A 25,375-nucleotide genomic window follows, 5' to 3' on the forward strand; every position below is an offset into this window, starting at 1 on the left:
TACACAGTGCACAAACCACATGGCTGTATGCAGTACCCTGTAGACTTGAAGGTTTAGAGGGAAAAAAGCAAGAGGTGAAGAAATCCATTTGGTTAGAGCAGATGCTTTTGGAGGAAAATGCAAAAAGTCTAAGACTTGCCCTGTCTAATATAACTAGCTGCTTGTGATGATTTAAAACTAAACTAGTTAAAATGAAATATAATTTACAATTCTGTTTCCCAATCATACTCCTTTTTCAAGTGCTCAGTAGCTACATGTAGCCAATGGCTACCATCTTGGAAAGCACAGAGAACATTTCCATTATTACACAGCACTGGTCTAGAAAGCAAGCTGGAGCCACAGTTTGTAAAAAAAAAAAAAAAAAAGCTCAGTCTTTATGCCATGGAGAGTCATGAAAGGGTTGTAATCTGAGAAGTGACGGTGCTAGGAGTAACAGTTACCATTTATTGAAGAATTCAGACGTGTTTGGTAGTGCACTAAGGCAATATCTCATTTAATCTTCACAAGGGTCTTACAGGGGAATAACATTCTTATTATCCCCAATTCATAGGTAAGAAAATTGAGGTCCAATGAGGTTAAATAACTCTTATAGTTTCAGGTCTGTCTGATTCAAGAGGTTTTACTTTATACCATGCTCTTTCTGCTCTATATCCAAATTAGCCTGATGATAGGAGTAAATTATTCAACAGATCACAGACTGAGGTCAGGGAGGCCCGCTCAGCAGCCTCAGAAATATTCTAGGCATGAGATGATAATGTCTTCCACTGGAGGGTCAGGAGCTTCCTTTGCAGAAATCTTCAGAAGGTCCTTGTTCTTTGTCCCCGGCCTGCAGTTTGCCTCCCTTCCTTCCTAACCATTCATCGCAATGGGCTGCGTTTTCTTTGGAATCATCTTTGCTTATCTTTTTGCTCCTTGTGTTGGTGTTTCCACAGAAAATTGTGTTTGCATTAGATTTTAACCTAATAAATTTTTATCCCTGGGAGGACATCTCCCGCTTCATCCTGCTGCTAGGCCTCCCTCTAGAGATCTCAGGACACAGCTGGAGAGCCTGTGTGGGCCCCACCGCAAGCCAAGCCCAGAAATCCCATCTGGAAACGTACGTGGCAGAAGCCTTCCCGCTTCTCCCCCGGTAAATGGAAATGCACCGAAGGATCCCACTTCCTGCTGGGATATGGTTTCTTTTTGCTTCTTAGGCTTCCTGGTGTTAAAGGTAAACTTTTCCTTGGAGCAGTTCTGTCTACAATGTGAGCTCCAGCAGTCTGAGTTTGTGGCTGATCCAGCTTTAAGTGAAGCCTGTCAGGCGATGGAGATGAACTGACCCTCCCTCAGTCTGGTAAAGAAAACTGGTCTCCAGTATGTGGCTTCATGACTTATGGACAAGTGGATCCCCACTGACTCCCCTGAGGATGTCTGTGAAAGAAACCAGTGACTACTGGTCTGCATGTGGCAGCTGGGGAAACTGAGGCATGGGAGGATAGAGAGAATTTCACATGGGTCAGAATTAACTAGAACAAGAAAGAAAACCCTGACAGCCAGGTTGCCTGGTCATGCTTTAACCACAACCCACACTTGCCTATTTAGTTACAACAAACACAAAAGAGATAAACATAGATGGAAGTTAGTCTAAACACCAAATTTTAGAAGTTTTTCCTCTGATGTCTAGTCAGCCATCCTGACCTTTATTGGAGGATAAACCAGCTCACAACAGCTGTGGACAATTATTTACTGTAAGTCAAAGACGAAAGAGTTTGGATAATGAAGGGAATTCAGCATGAGAAGGAGAGCAGAGTGCTTGGTACCAGAAAGTTATCTTGTAACTTAGTTCTTAAACTCCAAAGATCGAGCTACCAAGCTCATGATAGAAGAGGTCCTGGAAAAGCCCAGGGGTAGTGGTGTGGGGTGGTGGGCTGTGCTCACAGTCAAGGGGTGTTATGAAAGTGCACAGCCACACCTGGCCCTTCTTCAGACTCGGATGGGCCAGGAAGATACTCCACGCAGATGCTACTGAGATGACACGTCCCTTGCCGTCCATTAAAGTGATCTATAGCTGGCTGTGGAGTCACCCAACCATCCTGGCTACTCAATAAGAAACAGATTTGGGTTCCCTCACTCAGGCTGTCAGGTTTTACAGCCGCCGGATGATCGGCAGTGTGGCCTCTCAGCGAGACGCTGCTGAAGCGGGCTCGGAAACATTTGGCAGTCAGGAGAGGGACAAAAGCTTTGCATAATTCAGGGGTGAGTTCAGAGCCAATAACATTTACACTCTATGCCAAGAAAGCATTTTAAAGCCAGTGAGGTGCCTCTAAGCCAATAAGGTGTTATTACCAGCATATCCCTTTCTACCCTTTGATAATAAGTGCTGTTTTAACATATTTGAAAATACTATCCTCAATTTAAAACAGGATATGTCACCTCTGCACTTTGAACTTCCAAGAGGACAAGAAGCCTTGCTTGAAGATTATGCACCTTATTACAGGCGCGCGCGCACACACACACACACACACACACACACACACACACACACACACACACTCCCTCTCTCTCTCTCCTTCTCACCTGTGCTGAAAAATATGGTATCTGGCCACCTTGAGTGTGACAAGATCAATGAGACTAATGAATGAATTTCCTCTCCAGGGGCCTCCGGCCTAGAGACCCACCCGCAGTACAGGGGAAATTTTTCTGTAAATACTCCCATATTTTGAATGGGGTTCAGCCCCATGTGATGCTTTTCAGAGCAATCTCCTATCCTGAAAGAAGAAAAGCTGAAGACTCTGTGTTCTAGAATTTTAACTAAACAGACCACAAAACCCACTTGCTCCCAAACTAAATTCTAAGCCTAAATCTGAGAACAACTGCAGTCCTTAAAATACAAATTAACAAGGAGGGAACGTTATTCTTGTCCTTGACAGAACTGTTGGGCACATGAGCATAGAGACAAGACAAGGCTTTAAAAACAGAAGAGCCAAGCCTAGGACTAGATGGCTTGGGTTCAAATACTGGCTCGGCTATTTGCTCATTATGTGACCTTGAACTTATCACTTAATTTACATGGCTGGTGAATCCTTGTGGCTTGAAATTGTGGCTCAGAACTGGAAGAACCCTGGAGACCATCTGTTCAACCATCATCTCACTAGTCTTACCCAGAGACTCCAGAATTCCGAATTCTCAGCCCTCCATTACTTGTATCAGAGAAGACCACAAAGGTGTCGGCAGGCAGAGGAAGAGGAAAGAGAAGAGGTCTACTGACTCTTTTGCCAAATATATTGGTCTCCCTTAAAAAATACCTGAGAGTTGCTGAGGTTTTGAGGGTGGAAAATAAAACTTGAAGCTTAGGAGCTTGGGAGGTTAACTGACAGCTAAGAAACTGCTTATTCTTCTCCACTGCCCCCTCCCCCCTCAATCCCGGATTCCATCCCCTGAAATGACTCCAGGTCATCCAGCTATTCCTTCCTCTTGCAGTGTCCTTTCCCCCTTTCCACCTGGGAAATCTCTACTTATTATTCAAGGTCAAGGCCAAGGTTAACTCTCCTGTAAGGTTTTCTCAGACAGTATCACTAATTCTAATGACAGAAAAGTTGAGTATCTACTAAGTGCTGAACACTGTGCTCAACACTTTCCATGATGATCTTATTTCATTCAGGAATCCTTACTACTATTCTCTGAAGCAAATACTATTATGACCCCCATTTTCAGATGAGGAAACCAAGTATTACTAGAGTTAAACAACTTGCCCAAGGACACAGAGCTTGTTAGTGGCAGGGCTAGTTTGAAGAGCAGATCTGCCTGATTCCACAAGCAAGCTCCTCCCCATCTGTCAGGGCAGCTTCCTCAGTGAACACATGTGTTGGCTACATCACTTTCCTCGTTTAACTTTACATCTTTTTTCTTCTCTACTAGATTAAAAGTCAGGTGGTGGGTTATTCTGCTTTAAATATCTAATAGCTCACTGCTTGGCTCACAATAGATGCTTAACATAAATGTGTATACATGTGTTGAATGGAGAAATGGATAGATAGATGGGTGGAAGGAGGGAGGGAGGAGAGGAATCAAGGAAGACATTTCCAGCTTCCTCAAAGGTGAATATTCTAAACAAGCTAACCTCTTTCAAGTACACCAAACACTGTGTTCTATGAAGAAGAATGTTAGTGCTTTCTGAAATATGTATCTAGTCAATACATATTTCACACTGACCCTGGGCCTTACTAATGGCAGAAAATTCAAAGGAAAGTCAAATCTCTACCCTGTACACCTATGGCCACAGAAAAGAAGCCTGTAAATGTTGGACAGAGTAGAAAACATCTGGACCAGGTCATAACCTTGAAGAATGAAGATATATGCTCTCTGAGTTCAGTCTTTTTACTTAAAAAAAAAAAAAAAACGAAAACAAAAACCCTTACGTACTTCTCATGACTTCATTGCCTTGCTTTTTGATATGTCCTCCAAGGAAGAAGTCTCACCCACGAACTTCAAATAGGTAAGCGTACAGCTGCTACAAATTCAAGTGTTTAGACTACATCAACTTGCATTTATTAGGGATGCATTAAAAAAATCTAGAGAAAATGAGAACAGATCTTAGCCTTGAGCAAAAAGATATAGAGTGCCAAAGAAACACATTAGGAGAGGCTCAGAACTCAGTGCTTGTGGCTCAGCATTCAAACTGGCCTGCCCAGAGTGCAAGCCCTTCCTCAGGGTGCATGATCCAGAGTGGTCACCATTTGGTATTTTCAAAGCCTGAAGGATGCAACCTGAGAGGCAAACATGAGTTTCCAGGTAGGAGCAGAAGTAGAATCCGAATCCTGGGTGACATGTTAAAATACAGTCGCATGGTCTGCAAGGTCTAAATGCTTTGAAGCAGCATCATGGTTGGGACCTCACCGTCAGGCTGTGATGGGAGAGCATCTCAGGGCCCTCTCTCGAGGTGCTCTCAGTGCAGAGAGGCTGGCTGCTTGCATGACTGGTGGCAGAAGGAAGGTTTGGAAACTGGATTAAGTGAAAACTTCTGCCATCTGTCTTTGATCCCAAAGGGCTAAATCCAGATGAGCTCCTACAAAGAACTCAATGATTTCAGTTTTGCAACCCCTGTAGGTATCTCAGCAAAGGCTGCTTTAGTTCTAAGCAGATACTCTTGCTTTGGGTGGACATCTGATACTGTTTTCTATGTTGATTTTGTCCAGTTTCATGTTGGAAGAAGGGGCTTTTATACATTAGGGTGATGCCTTGTATGTTTCCATATCCTAAACGTGAGAAACAATCACTGCTTCCAGTCCTGAGGTGATATTAAGTGTAAGAGACTCTGATATGACATTGTCTCATTTCATCCTCACAAGCAGTCATGAGAGAGAGGTGCACGTTCAACTGTTCTCTGGTTAGGATCATGAACCTTTTTCTGGTTATTTCGCCGCAGACAGGAGAATTGCTTGGGGGCTTCCTTTCCCACCCAGCTCCACTCTTGTGCTGATCAGCGTGCAGTGCTAGCCAACTTTTCCTAGTGATTCGAGTCTTCCCGAGGTTCCTGACGACTGGAACTGTGTTTCAGTCTCTTTGTGCGTCACAAAGTACAGTGGACATACGCACAGCTAAATGAGTTGAACAACCTTTTTTTTTAATGAAAAAGACACACAGAATTTTTCATGCACTGAGTCGAACAGGAATTAATTAAGAGAAGAGTGATGTCCACAGGAGAGTGGAAGACTCTTGGGTGCAGCTGAGGTTGGAGGGACTATTTTATATCAAGATAGGGTGAACCTGGGAGCCAAACAAAGGGTGTCTGTTGCTGGAAGATAAATGCTCTGTTCACTCAGGAACGAAGACCACTTCAAAGACCATTTGTTGGCTTGGTGAGAAGCTGTTGCCAAGGTGAAGAGTCCCTGTGTCCCAACTGCCCATAAACATGTCTTCGAACAGCAGGAAGGAGCTGCACAAAATGTCTGTGGCTGCCAGAGCGGGGAGCAGAGCCTCAGGAAGCGGATGCGTCTCCCTCAGTAGCACCGACAGACGCAGGGAAGGTTCCACGTGCCAATCTGCCAAGACAAACACGGCCCAGCGCTGCCGGGGGCGGGAGGGCGGCCAGGGGCGAGCGGCTGAGCCACCACAGTCACGCAGCCTCTCGAACGCCTGTGGCTGCAAGAGCACAACCAGGGCCTGTGGTTTCCGGCCACCTCCCTGGTACACAGCTCGGGCTCTCTGTGACTCATGGCCAATGGTGTGCCAAGACTTCACGTCCCATCTCCAAAGGAGCTCGACCCATGCCGGGCCATGGCAGTTCCCACAGTTTCGTCCTCTCAAGCAGCTTAATGGGGGATTAATGATGACCAGGATGTGAGTGGACAACTTCAGAGGAGCAGCCAGCTGTGAAGGCACCCTGCCCAGGCACGCGAGGACACAGTAGAGGGCCAGGAACTGTCAGCTGTGCTGAGCTAAGGCTGCTATGTCTCAACTCTGCTGGTTGAGAGCGTGTGTGTGTAGAGGAGGGGTGGACAGGACATCAGAGGGAGTAAGAGAAACTAACATTTATTGATGTCAGGCCTCTAGAGAGATGGTGTGGTTGGATGGTTAAGAGTGTGGGCGTCGGATTGCATCTGGCTTCACCACGCACTAGATGAGCGATCTTGCAAAGTGGCTCAGTCCTCTGAACCTCAACATTCTCATCCAGAAAAGAGGGAAAATAGTAGTAGTCCACCCCATCCAATGGTTCTAGAGATCAAATGGAGATTATAATTGCAAAGTTTGGGAGATATTAGCTTGGTAGACGTTAGCTTTTATCATTGTGGAACTAGGTGGTGGAGCTGAAGAACAGAAAGAATTGTTTCAGAGGGAATTAATGCCCATGACTGAGTAAAACGCTTTGCTTGTGGAGGTTGAACACTGGGCTCCAGTTCTAAGCTGGCTGTATAGGGTGCACTCTGTAGACAACGAAGCTTAAAGACCCTTCAGGATCTATATGAACATCAGAAGCAGTAGACTGATCAGAGTGACCATCTCTCTCCCCTCTGGCACCATCATTAATAATCCAAACCCCAAGCAAACACAAGTCTGCTATTCGATTCTTCCAAAACATACTGAAGAACTGTCACATGCCAGACATTGCCCTAGGCACTGAGGTGAGGGTTGGGAGTATAACAGAGAAGAGGTGAACAACAGTCTGTTCTTGAGACACAAGAGAGAGAGACAGACATGTGTACACTCAGCTAATACTAGGGCAGGAAGATCATCATTCTGGTGCTGAGACAAACTACACAGAGGGCACAAGTGGGAGAAATGGATGCCAAGTGGGTTACCTATGAAATCTTTTGGAGGTGTATGCTTTTATATAAATCTCAAAGGTTGATACTACAGGAAGGAAAGCTGTAGAGAGTAAGGGACCATATTTTGCAAAAGCGGTAGCTTAGAGTGAAAGGAACAGATAAACTGGAAACTAAAGTTGGAAAAGTGGGCTAAGACCACTTTTTGTAGCGTTTTGACTATCAGACTGACATTTATGTTGGGAAGCAATATGGAAATGTAAGCTCAGGCATTGACACTCAAATGAACTTGAGTTGTGGCTCTTCCTCTGATCCAAGATGTGACCTTGGAAAATACTTTGCCTGTGAACTTCTGTCTCCCATTGTAAAGTGGGGGTCATGGCAGTGGCTGATTCACAGTGTTGGGTTATTCACAGACTGCTCAGAACTGTGCCTCAACACAGTGCGTGCATGCGTGCTAAGTCAACTCAGTCACGCCCAACTCTCTGTGACCTTTGGAACCATAGCTCTTCTGTCCATGGGATTCTCCAGGCAAGAATACTGGAGTGGGTTTGCCATTTCCTCCTTCAGGGGATCTTCCCAACCCAGGGATTGAACCTGTGTCTCTTACATCTCTTGCATTGGCAGGCGGGTTGTTTACCACTAGTGCCACCTGGGAAGCCTGCCTCAACTAGGCTTTCATAAAAAATCAGCTATTGTTATCATCGTCAGCAATCAAAAAGCTGTGACAATAGTGAGAAATAATGAGCATCTGAACTAAGACAGTGAAAAACAAAAGGAAGGGATATGTGTACCTTTCAGAGGCAGAATGGGGAAGTAAAGAGGCTATTGGATGTAAGAAGCAAGAGAGGAGGAGTCAGTGATGTCTCCAGGATTCATGCCCAGATGAGTTGGGATGAGTTAGGTGTTACCAAGATGGAGTCATGGAAAATGATCTCGGTTTTGGGTATAGTGAATTAAAAGTGGCTGGTAAATTCTTCAGTTTATTCTTTGTCAGAGGAGTTTCATATGCAAGGACTTAAATTTCAGTACAATTTTGAGGACAAAAGACTCAGATTAGAGGATTATGTACATCGAAGTGAAAGTCAAGCCTTTGGAATGACAGGATGGTCCTCTAAAGGTATTTATAAGCAATAAAGTTTCTAGGAAATAAACTTTGAAATGTGTATTTACAAAAGAGGGTAGAAGAAGGGAAACAGAAGAAGAACTAAGCAGTTACTGTGTTCCAGAAACATCATTTGATGGGGGTTTCAAAAAGGCTATGGTGGTCAGCTCTGGAGACAGGGATGAAGCCACTAGTTTAACAATGACCATGACCATCTCTTGAAGTCAGAAGTCCAGGCTAATCATAACCTCATGAAATCTTAATAATCTAGCCTACAAAGAGAGAATGCCCAACCCAGAGGAGAGACTGGGCTCCAATGAGACAGTCTACGGGCCTGGCTTTGTAAGACTGATTTGTAATTAACTAGAGTTTATTATTTATCTTTATCACATTTGTTCCTAAATCTGTTTTTGGAACTTTGTCTTGAGTTCTAAAGTTTCAGAACTTTGACTTGAAGAGACAGTGATGTCTAGGACATGAGAAAATGGGAAGTTCGTGCTGTGATTTATTTGTGCTGTAAGTACACAGTGTATGATGCAGAAGAGACCAGGACATATCTGGAAGTCGGCCTCTGTCAAGCGCTCTGAGAAACGTGCCGCTGTAACACTGAGGTGGGGGAGGGGTGGCTCATGGACTTTCCACTGAGAAAGGCCCCTTCTCCCTCAACTGTTTTCCAGTGATGTCTCCAACATGGTTTTGAATGACTCAGGTTTTGGGCCTCCTACCACTTCCCTTGTTATGCACGTTTGCCATTTCCCAGATTTCATCATTAGGGCATTTCCTGAAATTCAGCCCAATGCGTTCTTTTTTTCTGATTTCAAAAAGGATTCTGTTTCAAGCCTCAGCTGTCAAATGGGGAACCCAACTGTGAACGGTAGCGAATTTGACTGTGACATCAGAGTTTCCAATGGGAACCCGACTTTCCACCCTGAGTTCCAATTTCCCTCTTGGTTCAGGATTTCAGAATAATGCAGTCTTCTCCAGACCTCACCGAGGTGCCACTGCTGGAGCCAATAGCAGCAGGACCCCAAATTGCCTTTGAGCCTGGCAGCCTGCAAGGACTGTCTGCCAAGAACCCCCCTGGAACCTCATCACCTTTCCAAGACCCTGTTTTTAAGCAGATCAAAGTACTTTTCTCACACTGGTGAAAGCCAGAGGTCCAGGTCAAGGTGAATGAGTGTGGGATACTGAAGGAAGCTGGCAGAACATCAAAGAAAGTTGGGCGGGGCCTGAGTCCTTTCTTTGAAAACTCTTTTCCATTGTTTCCCAGACTTTTCCAGTTTGACACATTACTGAACTTGCCTCTCTGTTCCCACCCCAAGTCCTTTTAACTGTCCATTAGTTCAATCATCAGATGATTACATCCCTTCGGTGCTTACATGTTCCAAAAGCCAACAAACGTACATATGTATTGATCTATATATGTGAATAAATGTCCATGTTCACCCACACTTACTAGCCATCTCATCTTAAACCCTGAATTCACAATTAAACTTTCTTTCTATTTCATTCTGTAATTAGTTGTAGCCCCACAGCTCTGCGGCTCCCTGCCAGCCTGTGTACACTGAGGACAGCAGCAGTGTCCTCCTAGTCATCTCTGCGCTGTTCCTCAGGCCTAATGCAGGGCCTGCCAAACTTAAAATACTTGAATATGGCCAGTGGTCACCACAGGTAGTCTCAAACTCCTCCCAATTTTAACAAGTGTCTGTTTATACCACAGCAAGGACTTTTGGGGAGCTGAATTGTCACTCTTGAAGGGCCAGAAAAAAGATATATTCAAGGTCATCACTTCTTAACCTAGATGGATACAAGAAAAAAACAGGCAATATGGATACAATGAACAAAATAAAAAATACGGCCACCAGAGGTGACATGCACTGGACACTGACTAGGTGTCATACATGCGCCACGTGTGCTCTGCTATATGTCATCTCATTTGGCTCTTCACACTGGAGCATCCTGGGCTCATTCGATTTTCACCGCTTCTCCGTCGGCAGTCCCCTTGGTGATCCCACATGTCAACCATATGCCACTAACTCCCAACTTCTCCAGACCAGACTTCTCTTCCAAACCCCAAACTCACATACCCACTGCCTCCACTTGGATGTCACAAACTCAGCACATCAAAAACTCTCTCCTGATCTGCCTGCAAAAGCTGCTCTACTTTCCACCTTCCCCAGATCAGCCTTCCTTTGCTCAGGCCAAAATTCTTTCAGTCATTGGAATTCTATTCCTTCTCTTGTATCCCACATCCAATATACGGGAAAGCAAACTCTGCTGACTCTCTCATCAAGATAGATCCAAAATTCTGTAAGTTCTAACACTTTCCCTCCATTCCAGTCAAAGCCATGACTACCTCTTTCTTAGGCTGGAGCTCTAGCCTCTAACCACAGCTCCCTTCTACCCTGTGCCCTACAGTGTGATCCCAACAAAGTAACCGAAGCACATACTCTATTAGACTTCAATGACCCTGCCTCTCAGAGAGAAAGCCAGTCTTCCCAACGCCTGCTGTCCATCCTCTGACCCCATGCCCTAACGCTTCCCCACTGCCCTCCTGACTTCTGCATGGTGCTCCTTGCTGTTTCACAAATGTGACAGGCCCACCTCTGGGTCTTTGCTCCAGCATCCCTCTGCCTGAAGCGTTCTTCCTGCAGGTACTCTTAGCTAATCCCTCAACCCTCTCAAGTTTCACCTAGGTTTGCTCAAGTGAAAGTGGAAGTCACTTAGTTGTGTCCAACTCTTTGCGACCCCATGGACTATACAGTCCATGGAAGTCCCCAGGCCAGAATACCAAAGCGAGTAGCCTTTCCCTTCTCCAGGGGACCTTCCCAATCCAGGGATCGAACTCAGGTCTCCAGCATTGCAGGCAGATTCTTCAGCAGCTGAGTCACAAGGGAAGCCCAGGTTTGCCCAAACTACCTTCTTAATGCTACCACTTGCTCACCCTCAACACTCCCGATCCCCCTCACTCTGCTCTACCTGTTTTTGTCCACAATGTTTCTCATCTTCTAAGATATTACATAAAGTTGGTTACATGTGACTTGGTTATCTTTCCTTTCCTTGTATAATGTAAGCCCATGAGGGTACACTTTTCGCCTCTTTAGTTTGGAAAGATCTGGTTCACAGAATAGGCACTTATTGTTGAATGAATGAGTAAGCAAAAAATAGATGCTCTTGGAATCAAGATACTCAAGCTCCCTGCCTCAGAGTGGCTTTAACAGCCCAAGCAGAGTGCATTGTTACATCCATCACGCTCCATCTCAGACTCAAAGCCCTACACCCTCCAGTCCTCTAAATTCCCTCCGCAGAGCCTGAATCTCTGCCTTGAGCAACCATTTCCACTTGCCAGAGAGTGGCAAGGCACCATCCCATTTGCTTGAAACCAAATCCAAGTAAGGATGGGGAGCCTTCTTTGTGACAAATAACTTCTTGGTGAGTGGAAGCTAATAAAATATGACCACCATGGGCTGCTCCCTTGGCAAGCAGTTCCTTGAAGAGGGAATCACAGCCTGGCACAGCTCCTGCTAAGTGGTTCTCTCCGGCTCCTGATGCTCACTGAAAAGCATGCTGGGACCTGGGGTGGGCTTCCAAATCTACCAGGCTTATGATGGGAAAAGGATGCTTACTTTTGGGGAGCATAAGGAGTGTTTCCACTTTTGAAAAGAGGGACTATCCCCTATTCTAGTAACTATAGAGTTCCATTAATTGGCTATAGTGGTTTCTAGCAATCTTGATTAAGTAATATCAACTGAACTCAAAGACTTTAAATTCATTCGGGATGAGAATCTTCTCACAAGCTTCCCAGTAGCCTCAGAGACACTCAGCAGCCAAATTCTAAGATGAGAAAATGCCAAACCTCAAGTGGAAAATTCCAAGGTGGCTGCTACTTCTTGCTTTCTCTTCTCTTCCTACCTGCCCCTCCCCCAATCCTCCTCATTCTCTTCTTCTTCCCCTTAATACACCTAAGCATTGGATATTACCATCCCAGTATCTTCCCTGAACAACCTGGATAGACTGCAGGGGAATTATGCTGAATTTTATTAAAAAGCCAGTTTTTGAAGTCTGCACATTTAGCTGCACATCATTGTGAATATACTTAACGCCACTGAACTGCACACTTCCTAAAGAGTGGTCAAGGTGGCACATTTTATGTTTTCCATATTTTACCACAATAAAATTAATTAAATGTTACATATTATATGCTTCCATTTACATATTCTTAAAATGGCAAATGTGTAGCTATGGCGAGAAAATTAGCAGTTGCCAGGAGTTAGGGGAAAGGAGGAAAGGAGGGAGGTGACTGTGGCTATGAAAGGGTAGCACCAGGGATTCTTGTGATGGTCCTGTTCTTTATCTTGATTCTGGTGCTGGCCACACAAATCTCACAAGTATAAAATGTCATAGAACAAAATAACACATGTACAAGCAAGCACAAATGAATGTACATACAGCTGGTGAAATCTGAATCAAATCAGTGGATTTCACCAATGTCTATTTCCTGGTTGTGGTATTGGTCTGTAGTTAAGTAAGATGCTACCACTGAGGGAAACTGGATAGGGGGTATAAGGGATCTCTTTGTACTATTCCTTACAACTGCATGTGAATATACAATTATCTCATAATAAAAGGTTACGCAACAACAGAGGACTATTTCTCACTTGTGCCACATGTCCTACTTGGGATGGCTGGGGGTTCTAGTCTATGTGGGCGGCACAGGCTATTAGCGCTTCCACCGTCTGGAATATCACCAGTCACCTTGTCAAGGGAAGGGAACATAGCAAGTTTCTCCCTGGCTCTTAAAGGTTTCCACCTGGAAGTGGCACATCATTCCCCGTCATGTCTTGTTGGCCAAAGCAGGACCTTTGATTTCACCAGCTTCTAGGATGTAGGGAAATTCAGTTTTGCCAATTATGTGGAAAAACGAGAGGCAAAATATTGGTGAGCACAGTGGTTCTTTAAGAATACCTAAATAGTTAAATATTCACTAAGTATTTTGGATTTACTTCAGCTTCCCCAGTGGCTCAGTGGTAAAGAATCTGCCTGCAATGCAGGAGATGTAGATTTGATTCCTGGGTTGGGAAGATCCCCTGGAGGAGGGCATGGCAACCCACTCCAGTTTCCTTGCCTGGAGAATCCCATGGACAGAGGAGCCTGGAGGGCTACGGTCCATTGGGTTGCAAAGAGTCGGACACGACTGCAGTGACTAAGCACACACACATCGTCATGTGACCAAGGAAGTAAGGGTCTCCTGCTTGATGATAAATCAAATATAGGAACCGCAAATACAAATATTACACAGTTCACTGTAGACAAAACTTTGCGTTGGACCTGAGTTTCACGTTTTAGAAAGAGTGAGAGCTTACCGAAAGGATAATTAAAATGCTGAAGTATAATTTTAAATGCATTCATGTAATAAAAATGATTTCTCTTTGGCTTTTGTTTTACTACCAAGTATACATGGAAAATAACTGCCTATTAAATTTTCATGGAAGTAGTGCTTGCAAATAACCTTTAACTTTTCTATCTGAAGATACAAATAGCCAATTTAAAATGTAACTCAGGTGTGCATGAAAATTTCTGCATGTTAAAGGAAGGCCATGTGGAGGGCATGGGGAAGGGTAGCACAGGTGGGCAGACTGATAGATTTCAAAGGACAAAAAGTGTGGGAAGAATACCAGAAAGGCCAGGAATTTGCTAAGAAACAGGATACCACTAATCAAAAAATGACCAGATTACTCAAGGAATGACCAACTGAATGTGTAGTTCTTAAAAACTGAATCAGATATTTGCTACTTGAGAATATACAGAAGATATAGCTTTTAACTTGCACTCTGTAACAAGATAATTATTTTGATCAGAATTGCTTAGAAATGGAGACAAGGGGTAACCTACCCTGTTGAGCATCTATTATATGCCAGTCCTTGTCTATGCCAGTCACCTGTAAGAGCACCATGCTCCTGCTCTCTTTTAACCATTATTAGCACCCTATTTTACAAATGCATAAAGAGTTAGAAATGTGAAGTCATGTATCCAGAGGGGCCATTTGTGCCCAGGACTGCCTGACTGCAGAAGGTGGTTCTCTCTGGTTAACTGCGCTGTATCTCTCATTCATCAGTAGCTTCCTTGGGGTGGGATGGTAAACAGACATCCCATGACTGGACTCCAGCCCCTTTTTCAGATTCCGTTCAACTGACAGAACAGACCCCTAAGCTCTAGCCAGAGAACATGTGTCACAACTCCCCAAGTCCAACCTTCAATGTCCAACCTCTATGCCTTTGCAAAAGCTATTCCTCTTGCCTTTTCTTCCTGACCTCTGTACTCAAATTTTACCTGTTCTGCAGGTGCCAGCTCATCTGCTTGACCCTTCAAGTCTCCCTAGATCACTGACTTAGTATCTTCCAGATACAAGGCAAGAAAAGAATGACCACTTGCATGAACTGATGAACAAATGATATCTGCTCCATTCTTTCTCTCTTTCCATTGCATTTATCATTCTTGTTATAGTTTACCAGAGGTTGGTAGCTATTTCTTTTCAACTCAGAAAACGCTGAGTTCTTCATATCACAAAGTTCATGCCAAGTAGGGTGGGGAATACAACAATGGTTAAGTCCCAGCCCAGCCCCAGCCCCTAGGTGCTCACAGTCACACAAATAATACAAACTGTGAAATGAACTCATATACACATGAGTTCCCCTGCCAGACTCTACTTTTGAAGGAAGAAGCGCATTTTCAGAGTGGGGGACATGACTTCATGCCTGTTTGAAGAGAAGTCTGACTCACACCAACATACTTCATCGAGAGCAAAGCCCAGTGCAGAATGATCCCGTTCCTGGCCAAGGCAAGACCCACCAGGCTCCATGATGGATGGCCTCATCAACCAGGATTGCAAATGCAGCTCCAGCTGGTCTGAAATGATAAGGTTAGAAAACCGAAAGATATTGTCCTGAGCGTTCATAAAAATAAGCAGAAATTAGAGAAGCTTTAGAATTCTTAAGAATTATCACTTATTATTATAACCTTGTTTGTTTCAAGGGTGATCCCAGAACATCAAAAAAGAAATTATGATAAAATAAGATGGCAACATAATACTACTATTTAAAATAAAAGCATAGATTAAATACCAGAAAACTCAAGACTATTCCATTTAACTTCGTGTAGGGGAGTCTTTGAAATTAAGTTAAGTGACTCCAGGCTTTTTATTTACAGAAACAACTTGGATGTTGGTCTGAGAAGTGAGATATCCAAGTTTTCAAATAAACTCAAGTCATAGAGAATTGTAAATAATGAAGAACCATGAGGATGAAAAATAAATCTTTTAAATACCCTGTCTAATTGATAGGGAAAGCATTTCGTATTAGATAAAACCCAATAAAAAATTTTAAGGACAGGATATAGAAATTACACACACATACACGAAGAATCACAAAATCTGCACCACCATTCTATATCCTGAGGGGAAAAAAGGAATAAAAAAAAAGCAAATGGGAAAGACAGTTGCATTGCTACAATAAAAAGAAGGAACACTCCCTCCCCCCAAAGAGGAACTATAGAAATGAAGCTAGAGTCTGGCTGAGTGCCCAGCTAGCCAGTAGAGTTCCTTGTTTGAATAAGCAAAAGGCGCCCCCTCTGGGTGGATGCAGCATTTTGAGCACATGACTTGGCATGTGAAGGGCCTTTGTGCTATGGAAAGGTGCCTGGCCTCCCGAAGAATGCAGTCTCATTCAGGGACTGAATTTCAGCTCCCAGCTCCCTCGAGGTAGTGCATACACTGGCAGCTGACCCTACCTGCCCAGCAGCATTCTGCATAAATCTCCTGGGGAAAAGGCATTGGGTTGTAGCTCCTTCTAGTTTCTGGGCTAAACTTTACCTCTCTGAGCTCAGTTTCTTCTGCAAAGTGAGAAGGCAATGCCCACTCAGACCTTTCACGCAGGGATCAAATGAACTTACTTGTGGGGAAAGACTGGCTGAGCTGCCCCTCATCAACACAGGAATAAAACTCTCCTTATTACATAAGCAGTGTCCCATGTACCTTTCAGGGAATGAAATATTTCCCCCTTTCACCTGCTAACGTATTCTTATTTGACATTTTGAAGTATATTCATTTTCATATTTGCCTTCATTTACATTTCGTTCTTCAAGTAAAAATAATAATTATTATTATGATAGCAATGAACCAAAACATATAAATGAGTACCATTGACTGACTACTCTCCTGTATGCCAGGCATTGTGCCAAGCACTTCCTATACCTTCATGGTCTCATATAATCCTCACAAGTGGAAGTGTCATTTCCTCCACTGTATAGATGCAAAAACAAAGAGCCAAAGGTCAAGGAATTTAAAGAAAACAAAAACAAAAACAGCACAACTAGGGCTTAAATCCATATATTTATGATTCAGAGCTTCTTGGCCAAACAATCTCTCCATCTATTTATTGTAGACAATTTGAAAAGAGATAAACAAAGAAGGAAATAGCAATCGCCCTTCCTCTGTCACCTATCTATTAACATAATGCCATTCATTCTCATGATGCTGCTCTGATTTTGGAGGATGAATCAATAGATGAAATTTTTTAAACATTCAAGGATATGGCTGTTAGGAGCAGATGCAACCACCAGTTTAGGAAGAAAGGAAAAGACTAATATTGTCTGCACTGTAACTGTTTGCTCTTAGCCACTTCAAGTGCCATTATAATTCCTAATATCATCCCTTGAATCATTTATTCATGTTAATAACTGCAGCAATAACCATTCAGAATCTCTGCAGCTTTAGTGAAGACAGTCACGGAAATATACAGTGCATTTAATTAAATCTCTATTGAGAGTAAGTGGAAGGTACTTAATCATGTTCATAGGCCTGTAACTACTCTTTCTTATCAGAGACTCCACTCAGGAGGCCCTGTAAGCTCCTTACAACTGACAGGCTGCAAAATGGGCCCTGAACTGCACTGCTGCTGCCTTTGACAATTATCACCAGCTACTTCTGCACACCATGCCTCCAAATATGGGCTGCATTTGTGGAACCCATCATGCACGGTTTGTCCTGATTGCTGAAAAATCTTCCCATTACCAGAACATTGGTATCTCTCTTGAGTTGAAAATATCTGATTCCCAGAGGTGGGAGCAATGCAAAAAGCTGCTCACCCCAAAGCCAAAATGCTTCTCCAGTGTTTTTTTTGAGTGGTGACCAAGAGAATTTTTGAGAGATGATGGGGTGCCAGGTAGTGGATTCGGAATTTCAATTATCCCTTTTAACGCTCAGACGAATCCTATGAAGTAGTCAATACCCTCATTTTATAAATTAGAAAACAATCAGGGTGATTAAGCATTTGTCTAGAGTTCCATTTCTCTTAAGCACACGAGAATCCTTGTTGACTTGACTCTCGCACATTTTTAAGTGCTAAATACTACTACCTCCCAGGTTGGACTTCAGCCCCAAAGAGAAATAAATAGCAGAGCCCCTCCTCAATCATACCCCACCCTCCAGTGAACACTTGAACTCCACGGAATAAAAAGAGCACTTTCCCAATAGCATTTTCCATAGAAATGGGATAAACAATCCTAAATACGCTTGGAACTACAAAGGGATCTGAACAGTCAAAGCAATCTTGAGGGGGAAAAATAGAAAAATTGACGGCATCTCACTTTCTGATTTAAAACTATATTACAAGGCTATCATAATCAAAACAGCATGTCACTGACATAAAAACAAACAATGGAATAGATCAACGGAACAGAATAGAAAGCCCCAAAATAAACCCCCAGTTTGTTGTTAATTAATTTACAACAAAGGAGATAAGAATATATACTGTGTGAAGGACAGTCTCTTCAATAAATTATGTTAGGAAAACTGTATTTCTATAGCTTAAACTTATAAACAAAAGCCAACTCAAAACGGATTAATCATTTGAATGTAAAGCCTGAAACCATGAGACTCCAAGAAGAAAATATAAGGGGTAAGCTCTTGTCACTGTCATCGGCAATGATTTTTCAGAGTTGACACCAAACGCAAAAGCAACAAACGCAAAAGTAAACAAATGGGACTCCATCAAACCACATCAACAAAACAAAAAGGCAATCTACTTAGTGGGATAAATATTTGCAAATCATGTATCTTATAATATTATGGTCAAAATACATAGGGAACTTATACAACTCAATAGAAAAAGAACCTGACTAAAAAGAGGTCAGAGGAGTTGAATAGCCATTTCTCCAAACATGACATAATAACAGCCAACAGACACATGAAATGGGACACAATATCATAATCATTTGTCGGTGGCGGTGTTCAGTTGCTAAATCACGTCCAATTCTTTGCAACCACATGGACTGCAGCATGCCAGGCTACACTGTCCTTCACTATCTCCCAAAGTTTGTTCAAATTCATTCCGTTAAATCAGTGATGCTATCTAACAGTCTCATCCTCTGCCACCCCCTTCTCCTTTTGCTTTCAGTCTTTCCCAGCATCAGGGTCTTTTCCACGGGGTAAGCTCTTTAAATCAGGTGGCCAAAGTATTGGAACTTCAGCTTCAGCATCAGTCCTTCCAATGAATATTCTGGGTTGATTTCCTTGAGGATTGACTGGTTTGATCTCCTTGCAGTCCAAGGGATTCTTGAAAGTCTTCTCCAGCACCATAGTTCAAAAGCATCAATTCTTTGGAGCTCAGCAAAAGAATTGGGTCCAACTCTCACATCCATACATGACAACAGGAAAAAACATAGCTTTGACTATATGTACCTTTGTTGGCAACATTCTGACTCTGTTTTTTAATATGCTGTCTAGGTTTGTCATAGCTTTCCTTCCAAGGAGCAAGGGTCTTTTACTTCCATGGCTGTAGTCACCATCTACAGTGATTTGGAGCCCAAGAAAATAAAATGTGTCACTGCTTCCACTTTTTCCATCTACCTGCCATGAAGTGATGGGACCAGATGCCATGATCTTAGTTTTTTGGATGTTGAGTTTTAAGCCAGCTATTTCACTCTCCCTTTTCATCCTATCAAAAGGCTGTTTAGTTCCTCTTCACTTTCTGCCATTAGAGTGGTATCATCTGCCTATCTGTGGTTATTGATATTTCTCCCAGTAACCTCGCTTCCAGTTTGTGATTCATCCACCTCAGCATTCCACATGATGTACTCTGCATATAAGTTAAATAAGCAGGGTGACAATACATAGCCTTGTTGTACTCCTTCATCAATTTTGAACCAGTCCATTGTTCCATGTCCAGTTTTAACTGTTACTTCTTGACTCACAAACACAATCATTAGGGAAATGCAAATCAAAACCACATTGAGATGCTACTTCAGACATGTCAGAATGACTTTATCACAAAGGCAAGAAATAACAAGTGTTGGCATGGATGTGGAGAAAAGGGAACAGTTGTGCACTGCTGGTGGGAATGAAAATTGGTGCAGCCACTAAGGATAACAGTATAAAGTTTCATCAAAAAATTAAAAATGGAACTACCATATAATCCAGCAATTCCACTTCTGGATATTTATCCAAAGGAAAGGAAATTACTAACTTGAAAAGATATCTGCAACCCTATGTTCACTGTAGCATTACTTACAATAGCCAAGACATGGAAACAATCTGATTGTCCACTAATGGATGATGGATGGATAAAGAAAACATGAAATACATATATATACATATATATACACACACACACACACACACAGATATACACATACATATAGAGAATGACATATTACTCAGCCACAAAAAGAAGGAAATTGTGTTATCTATAACAACATGGTTGGAATTTGAAGGCATTACACTGAGTGAAATAAGTCAGAGAAAGACAAATACTGTATGATATTACTTATATGTGGAATCTAAAAGAAACAAACAAACAAAAAATGAAGATCACAGATACAGAGAATAGATTGATTCCCAGAGGCAGGGGGTTGGGAGAGGGGGAAATGTGTGAAAGTAGACAGAAGTTACAAACTTCAAGCCATAAGGTAAATAAATCTTGGGGATACAATATATACAGCATAGTATAACAATACTGTATTGTATATTTAATAAAGTTACTAAGAGAGTAGATCTTAACAGGTTCCATCACAAGGAAAAATATATGTGTAGTGATGGACATAAATTGAATTTATATTGATAATAATTTTGCAAGATATACATATACCAAATTATTATATTGTACACTTCAAACTAATACAATAACATATCAGTAGTACCCCAACTTAAAAAAAAGTCACTCTCTCAGAACCCATATTACTCTATTAGTTGAGTCCATTATCTTGATATATCTCCATTCCAGATCTGAGCCATAATTTACTCTTCTGTGCCATACTCTGAAGGCATTTCAGGAAGTAAGAGAGGATTCACAGAGCAATTGCAATCAACACAGCATGGGTTGTTGAACAGTTAAAGGACTTAGAAATTTGGTTTTCTGCTTCCCCTCTTCTACAGTTCTGTGCTACTTAGGAACAACACCAGAGAGTAGGTACAATTCTACTACAGAAAAGTGGCCCCTGGCACCATTTTTCTCCCTGAGAAATTAGAGTTAGCTTCTATAACACTCTCACTTGAGCTAATTCCACAGGAGACAACTGGGAGACCAGGAGGTTTGCTCATGCTTGCCTGGTCCTCCTAGAGGCAAGCAAGGCTCGAATCCTTGCGGGGAATTCAAGTGCTTGCAATTCCAGCTGTGCAACGGATGTCATTCTCACTTTGTCTTCCATCAGTGCAGAATAGCTGAGGAAATGCTACACTCGTCATCCTTACTTTCAAGGGAAAAAATACGTCTCCATTCCAAGACTATCTATGGTTTTCCAGTGTTTCCTCAAAGTAGGGAAAGGGGATGTGCTGAAAGACATGGCTGCCTGCGGACACTGCTGAGTAAATTTTGGCCAGTTTAGCCTAGTCATGAAGCTCCAACAATATTTTTTTTTCCTGGTTCAAGAGAGAAGGAAATAGTTCTCCCACTCTGCTAAAGATGTGCTTGACTTGACAAAGGAGAAATCTATTCTTGCCCTTTGCTCTAAAGTGTTTCTATAAGCCCAGAGTTCTGGGTGATTTTTAAGTATTATGCTTCAACTTAATTCCTTACATTCAAATTTACATAAAAAACGCCTGATCTCGGCAATGGAAAATAATTAACGCGTCAAACCTCTGTTGAATATTCAATAGCAAAGATCCATTAGCTTGAATGTCAATGCTTAATTACAGTATTGTTAGATCTGCAAAAAGAATTTTTTTTTAATTTGGAAGGTCACAAAAGAATGACCAAAATTCTAGGGATGGGATGACCAAATAAGCTCCTGACATATTTCACTCTTTAATCTCCTTGCCTTTCACCGTCTCTAGTACTCTTCTGTTATCTTGAGAATGAACTGATTTTGCCAACTTTGAGGATCCTCGTTAGTAATCTATTCAATACGTGCATTCCCTTTGGAAGAAATACAGTAGCCTTGCGTGCATTTCCTATCTGCTCCTAATTTCCTATACTGTGAATTATGTCATCTAGTTTTCGTGCTGTTGCCTGTGGGAAAAGGCTGTCTACATCAATTTGGTCAGATTGCCTCATACCCCTAGAAACACCAGTTTGATCACCACAAAGTTGACTCACGCCCAAGAAGACCAACCCCAGTTTCCTCTACCGTTTCTCATTGTTTAAACACTTAGCCTTCAGAAGGCTCTTGGATGAGTCATTTGACCTACAATGCTTCATCCAAGATCTAATACCATGACGAGTCAGATCTGTACATACCTTGCAAAACCAATGGAAACTGCTGAGATACTCAATCTAGGAGATCTACTGTGGTTATGGAGAGTGGATCTTGACCCAGGTGATATTTTGATTCTCACCCTCCTGAATTTCCTCAGGGCACCTTCAGATGAAGTAGGAAACTTGTGATATATATTGAAGTAATTAGGTAAGAGGTAATGTAATGGTCACATTTATAAAGCAGGGAGGAGTGAAAATACTTTCACATTAGATTACCAGGATAATTGCTTCTATTATTTAGTTTGATATCCATGGGCAAAGCACACACTATGAAGATTTTAAGAAATATTTTAACCAAAATCTTGTACTTTTGGTAGAATCTAGCTGAGGGGACAAAAGATTGATTACCAAAGTTTCCTCTGAATCAAATTTCCTAAGCAGGCACATTCACAAGCAGCTGCACCATCCATGAGAGAAACTCTGACTGCAGGGGTATGAAGAGAGAATGTTCAGACACACTTTGAAGATTAAAAGTCTTTCCTTTTCTATGTCTGCCCTACTCTGCATTAGTCATTCGATTGTGGATACAGGTCCATTAAACATTTAGACTCATATTTTTAAATTTTTGAAGGAGGAGGGGGAGAAACTTATTTGGTTGTCCAACAGGAATTATGGAAGCTGGTTCTGCCACTCCAGTCTGGGGAGGAGAGGCACAGATATGGTCTCTTCATGTGCAACGTGAACGGCCAGCATTCCTTACACCTCTGGTTCCCAGAGATTCAGGGATGAGAATCCTGCAATTCCTGTGCCCAGACACTCATTACAGAAGCTCATATCAGTGTCCTGGTCTCAGAAACCAAATCTAATGCAATGAACAACTATGGTCCCATTAATTTAAGGCTAAAATCTGCTTTCATTTGGAATTACTGGACAAACTTAAGTTGCACCTGTGACAAGAAAAAATAATTTGTTCCTGGACTGTTGCTGAGCTGTGATAAATGAGACCCAATGATTGAGTTATTTTACTTAATTATCCCTAACACCTAATTCTATATACCTTGTGTTCTTGTTTTCAGAGTCTCTTGGTTACCATCAGGAATAAAGATATTCAGTGGCTAACACAGAGTTAATTTTAGAACCATCAAAGATAACTATCTGCATACACCAGATGTCCCAGTGCACATAAAAGATGTGAGGTGCCCCCATTCAGAACCACCACTGTCATGGTGGTGGTGGTGTTTTTTTGCCCAGTTTAATGAGCAGTTGACTTGCAATTTGCTGGATCATAATGAGTAACGTAGAAAAATAACAATATCAAAACCATTCAGTATTAGGAATGAGAAAATCTTGGTCTTTGCCTGTGGTAGGCAGAATAATGCTCCCCTAAAGATGTCCACACCCTCATCCCCAGAACCTGTTAATTTGTTACCTTCACAGCATAGAGGGATTTGAGGATGTGATTACAGCTTTGGAGCTTGAGTTTTAGAAATTATCCTGGATTCTGCAGGTGGGCTCAGTCTAACCACATGAGTCCGTAACAGTGCAGAGCCTTTTCCAGCTTCAGACAGAAGCGAAACATGAGAAGGACTGGCATTTAGATGGAGGACGGAGACTACTAGTCAAGAAACTGGAAGTCTCCAGGAGCTGAGAAGACCACTAATCAAGTGACAGCCACTAGCTGCACAACCTCAGGAAACGGAATTCTGCCAACAACCCACATAAACAAGGAACAGCTTCTTCCCTGGAGCCTCTACAGTAAGGCAGACCTAGCTTAACAATGTTAGACCAGTGAGACTCTGCCAGACATCTGATCTACAAGATGCGAGATCATGAGATCTGTGCTGTTTTCAGTCACTAGGTTTGTGGTCATTTGTTACAAGAGCAATAGAAAACTAATGCACTGCCCTCATGCAGTCTAAAGGGGGAAGAAGAGAGAAAATCATCAGTGACAGCAGAGCAGGATATAGCTTATGGGGTACAAATGTTTTCACCCTGGCTCAGCCTCAACTCTAAACTTGGTTTTGTTGCCCAAATGATGATATATGGCCATTGCATTACCAGTATAATTGTGTGTATTAAATAAACCAATTTAAGTTTCCATAGATGATTATGTTAACCTTTTGAAGCAATTCTTTTTTTTTTTTTTTTTCATTTCTGACACACTGTAGATCTCAGACAGCATGGTCTGAGCCTCTCTCCTGATCTCTTGGCATCCATCAGGAAGCTGTGTCTCTGAGGCACGGGAAAGGATGCAGGTTTGAAAGGAGCTGTGTGGAGGCATGTTGACAGTATCTTCCACAAGAAAGGAACGCCACATGCCAAGGTCAGTGGCAAAGACAGAAGTTATGGGCACAGAGGGTCTGAGCAGAGACCACAGCGTCTGGGGCAGTAATGGGGCAAGGAAGCCTCAAGGTGCCTGGGGAAGCAGGGAGAGCTTGTTGGTGTAGTCCTTGGGGGCTCTGCTGTGAGTTTGAATTTCATGTTATGAGCATGTTATGGGAAGTTGTGACAGGTTCAGGGAGTGAGGGGAGAGGGAGCTTAGGTAATGGACACATTTAACTGTGGCCCTTTTGGCATTACTCCCCAGCTCTAAGATGTGTGTTCCCATTACCTGTCACTTTCCTCTCTGCATCTCAATCCTCTTCTGGAAAATGCTGTTATTTTTTCCCACTGTTTTGACTTTTTATTTTAAGACTCAGACAAACAGAAAAGTAGAGCATGAAATAATGAACATCCACAAACCCATTTTCTATATTTAGTAATGTTAACATTTTGTAATTTTGAGTCATTTTTTTCCCCTGATGTTAAAGTAAATTATAGACATCAAGATGTTTTATCCTAAAATAGCTCCGTATGAATCCCAAAGAAGACCATTATTCTACACAACCACAGTCAGCATTACAACTAACAAGATTAATAATTGCCCAATATCATCCAAACCCAGTCTTTGTTTCCACTTCTCTCATTGTCCCCAAGTATCTTTTAAAATTTTTGGTTCAGGCAAAAATGAAAAACTCATACATCTTATTAGATTATTATTTCTTTTGAGTCTCTTTTCACAGATCTGGCCTTTACCACCATCCTTAATTTATTTTCCTAAGGCAAAGAGGCCAGGTCACTTGTCTTTTGGAATGCCCACTTCTGGATTTAACTGGCTCCGTAGGCTGTTGATGAACTTGCTCCCCTGTCTCCTCTCCCTGTTTCCTGTACCCTTTGTTAGAATCCAGTAGTCGAGGCCAGGTACTTCCCACTGCCTTCCATTAGGGACATGTCATGCCTGGTGCCACGTATGTCACCTCCACATATGTCAAGATCAGTCTCTACTTAAGGTCATGACAGTGAAA

Source organism: Capra hircus, chromosome 22, assembly GCF_001704415.2.
Source record: "Capra hircus breed San Clemente chromosome 22, ASM170441v1, whole genome shotgun sequence".
Lineage (NCBI taxonomy): Eukaryota > Metazoa > Chordata > Mammalia > Artiodactyla > Bovidae > Capra > Capra hircus.